The following is a 12666-nucleotide window of genomic DNA, read 5'->3' as shown; positions in this document are numbered from 1 at the left end:
GATGTGTAAACATTACCCCTGTTGCGACATGCCTACTATGCGGTTATGACTGTCGGTGTACCCGCGGGGTTTTGAACTTTCGAAAGTAGTGCCCGCGGTTATGGGCTGATGGGAATTTGTTAATGTCCGGTTGTAGAGAACTTGACACTTACCTTAATTAAAATGAATCAACCGCGTGTGTACCCGTGATGGTCTCTTTTTGGCGGAGTCCGGGAAGAGAACACGGTCTCGTGTTATGCTTGAACGTAAGTAGTTTCAGGATCATTTCTTGATCATGATAGTTTATCGACCATGCTTTGCTTCTCTTCTCGCTCTCATTTGCGTAAGTTAGCCACCATATATGCTAGTGCTTGCTGCAGCTCCACCTCACTACCCCTCTTTTCCCACCTTAAGATTAAATAGTCTTGATCGCGAGGGTGTGAGATTGCTGAGTCCCCGTGACTCACAGATTACTTCCAAAACCAGTTGCAGGTGTCGATGATGCCCGTGCAGATGACGCAACTGAGCTCAAGTGGGGAGCTCGATGAAGATCGTGTTTGTTGTGTTGTTTTGTTTGCTTTTAATCAGTAGTGGAGCCCAGTTGGGGCGATCGGGGATCTTTTGCATTAGGGGGTGTCTTTCTTTATTTGGTTCCGTAGTCGGACCTTGATTGTATTCTGGAGTGAGTGCATGGAGCTCGTAAACATGCCTACTTGATATCTATTTTCAGCATGCTCCAGTTTTCACTAAGTCTGAGTACTGATTATGTTTTTGCCATGTTCACATGCTTGCAATTGTATTTTCTAATGCCTTTTCGCTCAAGGTCACTAAGGGACTTTTGTTAAGCTCTTTGAGTAGCTCCATGCCATGCTTTACTTTGCCATGTTCAGGTCCTGTAGCATGTAGTTTTGCTGCTCCGAAGACTGCTATCTGATCTGAAATTCCAGACAAGTGTTAATTTCACTAAGTCTGAGATCTGTTTACCATATGCATTTTTGCCATGCTTGTTTGATCCTGTTAATGGATGCTTTGGCCGTAGCTCAGTGCTAGACTTTTGTTAAGCATCATGAATGCATCCCTGCCATGTATTTTGTTGTCATGGTTGGGTGCTATAGCATGTTTATCTCATTGCATTTAGATGGCTACTTGCTGTAAATCGCAGACCGGCGTCATATTTGAATCGCTTGCCATTTCCAAACCGTTACTCCGATTCCGGCGTTCTTTATATCGTTTTCAAGCGATTTCATCTCATATTTCCAGTGGAACACTTGGTTTTCCATGTTGAGGACAGGTTCTTGCATTCCTTGTCAAATCTTGCATATGCATCCCGCATCGCATCCCGCATAGCATACCATCTTTGCATCATATTGTTGATCCTTGCACGTGGTTGATTGTGCTGCATTTGCTTGTTTGTCTTGTTTGGGTAGATCTGGGAGACGAGTTCGCTAACGAGGAGCCCGTTGAGTTTGCTTTCGAGGATCCAGTCAACTCTGACAACTTTGCAGGCAAGATGATCATACCCTCGAAATCACTACTATCTTTGCTTTGCTAGATGCTCACTCTTTTGCTACGCCAATGCTACTATGCCTACCACTTGCTTGCAAGTTCCCAAAATGCCATGTCAACCCTCTAACCCACCATGTCCTAGCAAACCGTTGATTGGCTATGTTACCGCTTTGCTCAGCCCCTCTTATAGCGTTGCTAGTTGCAGGTGAAGATTGGAGACCGCTCCTTGTTGGAACATTATTTTCTTGTTGGGATATCATTATATTGCCATGTTATCTTAATGCATCTATATACTTGGTAAAGGGTGGAAGGCTCAGCCTCTCGCCTAGTGTTTTGTTCCACTCTTGCCGCCCTAGTTTTCCGTCATATCGGTGTTATGTTCCCGGATTTTGCGTTCCTTACGCGGTTGGGTTATAATGGGAACCCCTTGATAGTTCGCCTTGATTAAAGCTTTCCCAGCAATGCCCAACCTTGGTTTTACCATTTGCCACCTAGCCTCTTTTTCCCTTGGGTTTCCGGAGCCCGAGGGTCATCTTATTTTAACCCCCCCCCCCCCGGGCCAGTGCTCCTCTGAGTGTTGGTCCGAACCAGGCAGCCTGCAGGGCCACCTCGGGGAAACTCAAGGGTTGGTTTTACTCGTAGCTTGACCTATCTGAGTGTGCCCTGAGAACGAGATATGTGCAGCTCCTATCGGGATTTGTCGGCACATTCGGGCGGTGTTGCTAGATTTGTTTTAACCTGTTGAAGTGTCTTGAAGAACCGAGGTACCGAGTCTGATCGGAAAGTCTCGGGAGGAGGTCTCTTCCTTCGTTGACCGTGAGAGCTTGTCATGGGCTAAGTTGGGACTCCCCTGCAGGGATTTGAACTTTCGAAAGCCATGCCCTCGGTTATGGGCAGATGGGAATTTGTTAATGTCCGGTTGAAGATAACTTGAACCTTAACTTAAATTAAAATGAATCAATAGTGTGAGTTACCGTGATGGTCTCTTCTCGGCGGAGTCCGGGAAGTGAACACGGTGTTGGAATAATGCTTGCGCAAGTTGCTCTCTAGTTTTCTCGCCCGTGCTTTGCCTCCTCTTCTCGCTCTCTTTTGCGAACAGGATAGCCACCATATTTGCTAGTCGCTTGCTGCAGCTCCACATATTTACCTTGCCTTACCTATAAGCTTAAATAGTCTTGATCATGAGGGTGCGAGATTGCTGAGTCCCTGTGGCTCACAGATTACTTTTACACCAGATGCAGGGCCTGATGATTCCGCTCCAGGTGATGCGCTCGAGCTCAAGTGGGAGTTCGACGAGGACTCTCAACGATACTATGTTTCCTTTCCAGATGATCAGTAGTGGTGCCCAGTTGGGGGTGATCGGGACCGTGTCACATGTTGGGTTATCTTTTATTTTAGCGCCGTAGTCGGGCCATGAGTGTTTGAATCATGTAATGTTATTTATGTACTTGATTGACGTGGCAAGTGTAAGACAACTATGTTATCTCCCCTTTTATGATCTATATTACATGGGATGTTGTGAAGATTGCCTAACTTGCGACATATGCCTTCAATGCGATTATGCCTCTAAGGCGTGCCTCGACACGTGGGAGATATAGTCGCATCGAGGGTGTTACAAGTTGGTATCAGAGCCTTCCCCGACCTTAGGAGCCCCATTGCTTGTTTGTTTTTAGCAGTCGAGTTGTGTTTAGAAAAATGTTTTGAGTCATTTAGGAATTATATATCGGAGAGTTTAGGAATTCTTTTTACTTCCCAGTCTCCTCATCGCTCTGGTAAGGCATCCTGACGTAGAGTTTTGACTCTTCTCTTCTCAAATTTCACTAAAAAAAAATTTAGGATCACGCGGGTATCTTGGAATCGTTCCGATGGTTTTATGACAAGAACATTGTCTTGGTGCCTCCTGTCAGGGGTTTTGTGGAAGTGTCCCGTGGAGTTGAGCTCTGAGGTGTTGTCGTCATAATTTTATCGTTGCAGTTCTGGAATACCCGAGTTTAGTACGCCGACATCAAAAATCTCTTTTATGCAGTTCGTTGGTGAGATAACCTTGACGCCACCCAGTACTTGGGCGGGAGTTCGGGAGTATCGCCATAACTTGTATAACGGATGCTTTTCAAAGGTTGAGGTAGATGGTTTCCGAAGTTTTTCTCGGTTATGTGTTGAAGGATGGATACAACTGGATGTAGGATTTGCTAGATTTGGGTGAGATATTATGCTTCCCCTGTATCCCCAACACCTGATTGCATAACCGGAATGGTTCGGGAGTTTCATAGGTGGGAATTCTTGCAGCTCTAGTTCTTCTTCCACGAATATTTGGTTTGAGATTGGGATTTCTTACCGAGTATTCGTTCTTGATCCGTACCTTGTTGATTTATCTCTCTACCTTAATTCTACGTGGCTTCTCAATTTATGGATATGTGAACATTTCAAGAGGAATGCATTCGTTCATTTTGTTCGGATGTGAAGACTATATGTTGCAATTTTCAATCCGTTGGATTCAGCTTCAATATTTGTCTATCAATGTGCTAATGGATGCCAATCTCTTCAGGATGGCTCCTCCAACGCGCACGACTCCGAATCCTGATCCGCCACCACCTCCACCTCCTCCTTCAGGATGGCAAGCTATGATGGCCGCAACCAATGCAAACACACAGTTGATCATGCAAATTCTCCACGAGCGCAATCAAGGCAACCAAGGGAACCAAGGCAACAATCATAATCACTTTGCTACACTCAACCAGTTCCTTGCTAACGGACCAAAGACTTTCAGCAATTGTGTTGAGGCAACCGATGCGGACGATTGGCTTGTAGATCTGTGCAAGCATTTCGAGTGCAGTAACGTCAGGCCTGAGGACTTCGTCAAGTTCGCTTCCTTCCAACTCAAAGATCAAGCTGCAGAATGGTTCCAGCAGTACAAGGATTCCAGAGGTGGACGTTTAATTACCTGGGATGAATTCCGTCAAGATTTCAGAGCTCACCATATCCCTCAGAGCATGGTTGAAAGCAAGCGTGAGGAATTCCGCAACCTGAAGCAAGGCTCTTTGTCTGTCTATGACTACAACAAGTTGTTTCAGAAGCTCGCCCGCATTGCTAAGCAGGACGTCCCTGATGAGAAGAGCATGATATACCAGTTCAGGGGTGGTCTCAGAGAAGAAATCCAGCTAGCTCTTGTTCTCTTTGACCCCTTGAGGTTCGATGAGTTCTACAACATGGCACTGAAGCAAGAGGCCGCTCAACTGAGGTGTGATGTTTCCAAGAAGTGAGTCAGAGATTTTACTCCTTCTTCCTCTACTCAAGTGGCCAAGCAGCAAAAGTATTGGCTTCCTCCTCCTCCGTTCCGTCAGCCGTATCAGCAGAAGAGCAAAGGTGGCAGTGGATCTTCCCACCCACCCAACCCTGGCTTTCCGAACAAGACTTCGTCTCAAGCTCCAAGATCGAGTGCTCCGTACCACTGTCCGCTTTCAAAGGTCACGTGCAACAAGTGCCAACAGAAGGGTCACTATGCCAACAAGTGTCTGAACCAGAGGCGTCTTCCTCCTCCTCCTCCTCCTCCTGTCAGATCGGCAAGTACAGCTGTGGTCAATCATAACCCCAAGCACGCCAAGGTAAACTTCATGAATGCAGCTCAGGCAGAGGACTCGTCAGATGTCATCATGGGTAACCTTCCTGTTAACGATATTCCCGCAAGAGTTCTTTTTGACACTGGTGCATCGCATTGTTTCATGTCAAAGCCATTTTTACCAAGCATGAGTTCGTTTCGTCTCACTTGGGTCAACAAATGGATATCGTTTCTCCTGGCAAACGTTTGAGTGCAAGTCTGGAGGTGCCAGATGTTACTATCACCTTGGGTGACTACAAGTTTCTTTCTTCCCCAATGGTTCTTGGCAACTCGGATATTGATCTTATTCTCGGAATGGATTTGCTTTCGAAGCACAAGGCTCAGCTTGATAGTGCAGCTAGGCAGATTCTATTGACTCATTCGTCTGAGGATGTAATTGTCTTTGCCGCTCGTGATGATACCATCCGTCTTTTTTCTCTCAATGAGAAGGGTGAACTCGATGCTATCTCGCAAATTCCAATCGTTTGCGAATATCAAGATGTCTGTCCAGAAGAGCTTCCAGGAATGCCTCTGCACCGGCCAGTTGAATTCATCATTGATCTTGAGCCTGGCACGGAAAAAGTGTGCAAGCGTCCTTACAAGCTCGGACCTGAAGAGTTGAAGGAGCTGAAGAAGCAACTCGATATTCAAGAGAGAATGGGTCTCATCCGGCCTAGTTCTTCTCCATGGGGTTGTGGTGTTCTTTTTGTGGAGAAGAAGAAGGATGGAACGGACCGACTTTGTGTTGATTACCGTCCATTGAACAAGAAAACCATCAAGAACAAATACCCACTTCCCAACATCAACGAGCTATTCGAACAACTCAAAGGTGCCCAAGTATTCTCCAAGCTTGATCTCCGTATGGGTTATCATCAGATTCGAATCCGTGAGCAAGATATTCCCAAGACGGCTTTCAGGACAAGCTATGGTTCATATGAATACACTGTCATGTCTTTTGGCCTTGTCAACGCTCCTCCGACTTTCTCTCGCATGATGAACTTCATCTTCAACGCCTACACAAATGACTTCGTTTTGGTCTATCTCGACGACATTCTGGTTTTCTCGAAGAACAAGGAAGATCATGCCAAGCACTTGCGTTTGGTACTCGATAAGCTGAGGGAACACCAGTACGCCAAGTTCTCCAAGTGCGAATTTTGGCTCGATGAGGTTCTTTATCTTGGTCATATCATCTCTGCCAACGGCATTGCAGTGAATCCTAAGAAGGTGTCTGCAATTGTGAATTGGGAACCTCCTCAGAACGTGAAGCAACTTCGTAGCTTCCTCGGTCTCGCAAGCTACTGTCGAAGATTCATTGAGAACTTCTCCAAGATCGCGAAGCCTCTCTCAAATCTTCTCCAGAAGCACGTCAAGTACGTTTGGTCTCCGGAGTGTGACATTGCTTTCAACACTTTGAAAGAGAAATTGATCACTACTCCAGTTCTGACTCCGCCTGATGAATCCAAGCCGTACGAGGTCTTTTGTGATGCCTCTCTCCAAGGTCTTGGCGCAGTATTGATGCAAGAGAAGAAAGTTGTTGCTTATACCTCTCGCCAGTTGAAGCCTAATGAGAAGAACTACCCCACTCATGATCTCGAGTTGGCGGCAGTTGTGCATGCTCTTTTGACTTGGAGACATCTCTTATTGGGAAGAAAAGTGGACATCTTCACTGACCACAGGGGTCTCAAGTACATCTTCACTCAGCCTAATCTCAACCTCAGGCAAACTCAATGGGTCAAAATGATTCAAGAGTATAATCCGAGTATCGAGTATACTCCAGGCAAGGCCAATGTGGTTGCTGACGCATTGAGCAGGAAGGCTTATTGTGACAGTCTCATTCTCAAGCCTTATCAACCCGAGCTTTGTGAAGCTTTCCGCAAACTTAATCTGCAAGTTGTTCCTCAAGGTTTCCTCGCCAACCTTCAAGTCTCTCCTATCTTGGAAGACCAGATTCGCCAAGCTCAGCTTCTTGATGCTATGGTGAAAAAGGTGAAGATTGGGATTGCCAAGAGTCAACCCAAGTACAAGTGCTACCGCCTTGATGACAAGGATACTCTCTTCTTCGAGGATCGTATTGTTGTGCCCAAAGGTGACCTCCGTAAAGTGATCATGAACGAGGCTCACAATTCTCTCCTCTCCATCCACCCTGGGAGCACGAAGATGTATCAGGACCTCAAGCAGGCTTATTGGTGGACTCGAATGAAGCGCGAGATTGCTCAATTCGTGAATGAGTGTGATGTCTGCAGAAGAGTGAAGGCAGAACACCAAAGGCCAGCGGGTCTCCTCCAACCTCTTGCCATTCCACAATGGAAGTTTGACCACATTGAAATGGACTTCGTGACTGGGTTTCCAAAGTCCAAGCATGGCAATGATGCTATATTCGTTGTCATCGACAAACTCACCAAAGTGGCTCACTTTCTGCCTATCAAAGAGTCAATCATTGCAGCTCAATTGGCGGAACTCTATACCTCTCGAATTGTCTCTCTGCATGGTATTCCACAAGTGATCTCTTCAGACCATGGCAGCATCTTTACCTCCAAGTTTTGGGATTCTTTTCAGAAGGCCATGGGCACCAACATCCGCTTCAGCACAGCTTTCCATCCTCAAACTAGCGGTCAAGTCGAGTGTGTCAACCAGATTCTTGAAGATATGCTCAGGGCTTATGTGATCTCCTTCGGCATGATGTGGGAGGATTGTCTTCCTTATGCTGAATTCTCCTAGAACAACGGTTTTCAAGCAAGTTCGGGCAAGGCCCCATTTGAAATTCTATATGGTAGGAAGTGTCGTACCCCTCTCAAGTCCGAAACCGGTGAATGTCAGCTTTTGGGAAATGACTTAATCACAGAGGCAGAGGAAATGTGCAAAGTCATTCGAGATAACCTCAAAGCAGCCCAATCCCGCCAGAAGAGCTACTATGACAGTAAGCACCGTGATTTGGCTTTCGAGATCGGAGATCATGTTTACCTCCGCGTTTCTCCTATGAAAGGTACTCGTCGTTTCGGTATCAAAAGGAAGCTTGCCCCAGATACGTGGGACCTTTCAAGATTGTCAGCAAGAGAGGCGATCTCGCCTATCAACTCGAGCTTCCTTCAAACTTTGCAAATGTTCATGATGTGTTCCATGTCTCTCAGCTCCGAAAGTGCTTCAAGACTCCTGACCGCACCATCAACTTCGAGGACATTGAGCTCCAAGAAGATCTCTCCTATCGTGAGCACCCCGTTGCTATTCTCGAAGAGACTGAATGCAAGACTCGCAACAAGTCAATCAAATTCCTCAAAGTCAAGTGGTCACACCATTCCGACCGTGAAGCTACCTGGGAACGCGAGGATCACCTCCGTTCTGAGTACCCGGCGTTCTTTCAGTCCAAGATCTCGGGACGAGATCCTTTCGTAGTGGTGGAGTGTTGTAACACGCCAGATGTAACTTACCCAATTTGTACACCAACTCTTGCCGTTTCCAGCCTTAAGTTATTTTATTTTGTCGGGTTCGGGTTTTTGTCTCCGTGTGTTGTTGTCATTGTCATGCATCTCATATCATGTCATCATGTGCATTGCATTTTCATACGTGTTCATCTCATGCATTCGAGCATTTTCCCCGTTGTCCGTTTTGCATTCCGGCGCTTCGTTCTCCTCCGGTGGTCTTTTCTACCTTTTTTCGTGTGTGGGGATTAAACATTTCCGGATTGGACCAAGACTTGCCAAGCGGCCTTGGTTTACTACCGATAGACAGCCTGTCAAGTTTCGTACCATTTGGACTTCGTTTGATGCTCCAACGGTTAACCGAGGGACCGAAAAGGCCTCGTGTGTGTTACAGCACAACACCCCTCCACTTTGGCCCAAAACCCACCAAAACCCTCTCCATCATCTAGAGCGTTCGATCATGATCGCGTGGCCAAAAACCGCACCTCATTTGGACTCTCTTAGCTCCCCCTATGCCTATATAAAGACCCCCTCCTCCAAATTCACGGATCCCCTCTCCTAAACCCTAAAAAAATTCCCCTGCCGCCACCGGACGAATCCCGCCGCCGCCTCCGGCCAATCAGCGGGCGCCAAGTGGCCCGCGCCCACTTCCCCGCCGCCGGCCCGGGAGGCCCAAACTGGGCCCCCGAGGCCCAACCACCGCGCGCCGCCGGGGCGCCTCCCCGCGCCCTTCTTCCCCGAGCGGCCGCCGCCTCCATCGCCGTCTACGGGGACACGGCCGCCGCGGGTTGCCGCACACCACCGCCCGTCCCATCCTCCGCGGCCATCGCCGCCTCACCGCCGCGGGTCTCGGTGACCGCGCCGACCCCGGCCATAGCCGGCCCGCGTCGCCCCGGCGAGCTCCACCACCGGATCCGGCCCCTCCTTCCTCAACTCCGACCTCCGGCGAGCTTCATCTCCGGCGGTGAACAGTAACACCAGTGGGCTGCTTCGAAATCTGTGCCAGATCCAGATCTGGGAATTGGGACAGTTGACTTGTTCCCCGAAACCCTAGTTCATGTGCTCCTATTCATCATGCTATATCTCCGCATCCGTAGCTCCGTTTTTGGCATATAGCATATCAAAATGTTCGTCTCAGAGAGTACATCATTTCATTCCACTGCATTATTTTCAGTTGAGTTCATCTTGATGCCTGAAATGCTGTTAGAAGAGTGCTACTTGAGATAATTGTCAGATCTGCTACTCCATTTACATATTTGTCATTTTTGCCATGATTATTGTGTGCATGATATGCCCATGAGCTCTACATATGTTTTTTTAAGGGTTTTGCCATCTTTCCAGAGGTGCAACCCATGTATTTTTGTGATGTGTGTGGTGACTAGAACATGCTTGCAAAGTCCTTGATCTGTTTTTCTCATGATGCCATATGTTCATGTTGTTTCCTAGTGATCCGTGTCTCTTCTGAGGATGGTCAGTAAGGATGTTTTGTTAATCTTTTAGTGCTCTATCCATCCATTCCTTTGTTTGCAATTATGGAGCACCCTAGCTTGAGCCAATCGAGCTCTACTTTTTCTACTTCGTGAATCTGGGCAGATTGTCTACTTGTTAGCGATTTTGCTAATGATGTTGTAGTTGATCCGTGCATGCTATGCTATTGTTCTTGCCATGTCTATCTTGCATTTTGTGTATTCTTGATGGGTGTATGATTAGCTTGTCATGACTTGCTCTGTAGTGAGTGCATGGAGCTCGTAAACATGCCTACTTGATATCTATTTTCAGCATGCTCCAGTTTTCACAAAGTCTGAGTACTGATTATGTTTTTGCCATGTTCACATGCTTGCAATTGTATTTTCTGATCCCTTTTGGCTCAAGGTCACTAAGGGTCTTTTGTTAAGCTCTTTGAGTAGATCCATGCAATGCTTTACTTTGCCATGTTCAGGTCCTGTAGCATGTAGTTTTGCTGCTCCGAAGAGTGTTATCTGATCTGAAATTCCAGACAAGTGTTAATTTCACTAAGTCTGAGATCTGTTTACCATATGCATTTTTTCCATGCTTGTTTGATCCTGTTAATGGATGCTTTGGCCGTAGCTCAGTGCTAGACTTTTGTTAAGCATCATGAATGCATCCCTGCCATGTATTTTTTTGTCATGGTTGAGTGCTGTAGCATGTTTATCTCGTTGCATTTAGATGGCTACTTGCTGTAAATCGCAGACCGGCGTCATATTTGAATCACTTGCCATTTCCAAACCGTAACTCCGATTCCGGCGTTCTTTATATCGTTTTCAAGCGATTTCATCTCATATTTCCAGTGGCACACTTGGTTTTCCATGTTGAGGCCAGGTTCTTGCATCCCTTGTCAAATCTTGCATATGCATCCCGCATCGCATCCCGCATAGCATACCATCTTTGCATCATATTGTTGATCCTTGCACGTGGTTGATTGTGCTGCATTTGCTTGTTTGTCTTGTTTCGGTAGATCTGGGAGACGAGTTCGCTAACGAGGAGCCCGTTGAGTTTGCTTTCGAGGATCCAGTCAACTCTGACAACTTTGCAGGCAAGATGATCATACCCTCGAAATCACTACTATCTTTGCTTTGCTAGATGCTCGCTCTTTTGCTATGCCAATGCTACGATGCCAACCAAATGCTTGCAAGCCTCCCAAATTGCCATGTCAAACCTCTAACGCACCATGTCCTAGCATATCGTTGATTGGCTACGTTACCGCTTTGCTCAGCCCCTCTTATTGCGTTGCTAGTTGCAGGTGAAGATTGGAGACCGCTCCTTGTTGGAACATTATTTTCTTGTTGGGATATCATTATATTGCCATGTTATCTTAATGCATCTATATACTTGGTAAAGGGTGGAAGGCTCGGCCTCTCGCCTAGTGTTTTGTTCCACTCTTGCCGCCCTAGTTTTCCACCATATCGGTGTTATGTTCCCGGATTTTGCGTTCCTTACGCGGTTGGGTTATAATGGGAACCCCTTGATAGTTTGCCTTGATTAAAGCTTTTCCAGCAATGCCCAACCTTGGTTTTACCATTTGCCACCTAGCCTCCTTTTCCCTTTGGTTTCCGGAGCCCGAGGGTCATCTTATTTTAACCCCCCCGGGCTAGCGCTCCTCTGAGTGTTGGTCCGAACCAGGCAGCCTGCGGGGCCACCTCGGGGAAACTCGAGGGTTGGTTTTACTCGTAGCTTGACCTATCTGAGTGTGCCCTGAGAACGAGATATGTGCAGCTCCTATCGGGATTTGTCGGCACATTCGGGTGGTGTTGCTGGATTTGTTTTAACCTGTCGAAGTGTCTTGAAGAACCGAGGTATCGAGTCTGATCGGAACGTCTCGGCAGGAGGTCTATTCCTTCGTTGCCCATGAGAGCTTGTCATGGGCGAAGTTGGGACTCCCTGCAGGGATTTGAACTTTCGAAAGTCGTGCCCGCGGTTATGGGCAGATGGGAATTTGTTAATGTCCGGTTGTAGATAACTTGAACCTTAACTTAAATTAAAATGAAACAATAGTGTGAGTTACCGTGATGGTCTCTTCTCGGCGGAGTCTGGGAAGTGAACACGGTGTTGGAGTAATGCTTGCGCAGGTTGCTCTCTAGTTTTCTCGCCCGTGCTTTGCCTCCTCTTCTCGCTCTCTTTTGCGAACAGGATAGCCTCCATATTTGCTAGTCGCTTGCTACAGCTCCACATGTTTACCTTGCCTTACTTATAAGCTCAAATAGTCTTGATCGCGAGGGTGCGAGATTGCTGAGTCCCTGTGGCTCACAGATTACTATTACACCAGATGCAGGGCCTGATGATTCCGATCCAGGTGACGCGCTCGAGCTCAAGTGGGAGTTCGACGAGGACTCTCAGCGATACTATGTTTCCTTTCCTGATGATCAGTAGTGGTGCCCAGTTGGGGGTGATCGGGACCGTGTTCCATGTAGGGTTATCTTTTATTTTGGCGCCGTAGTCGGGCCATGAGTGTTTGAATCATGTAATGTTATTTATGTACTTGATTGACGTGGCGAGTGTAAGCCAACTATGTTATCTCCCCTTTTATGATCTATATAACATGGGATGTTGTGAAGATTGCCTAACTTGCGACATATGCCTTCAATGCGATTATGCCTCTAAGTCATGCGTCGACACATGGGAGATATAGTCGCATCGAGGGTGTTACACCCC

This window comes from Triticum urartu, chromosome 6A (genome assembly GCF_056163025.1).
Source record: "Triticum urartu cultivar PI428250 chromosome 6A, HENAU_Tu73, whole genome shotgun sequence".
NCBI classification, from domain to species: Eukaryota; Viridiplantae; Streptophyta; class Magnoliopsida; order Poales; family Poaceae; genus Triticum; species Triticum urartu.
Note: the sequence above shows the minus strand (reverse complement) of the source record.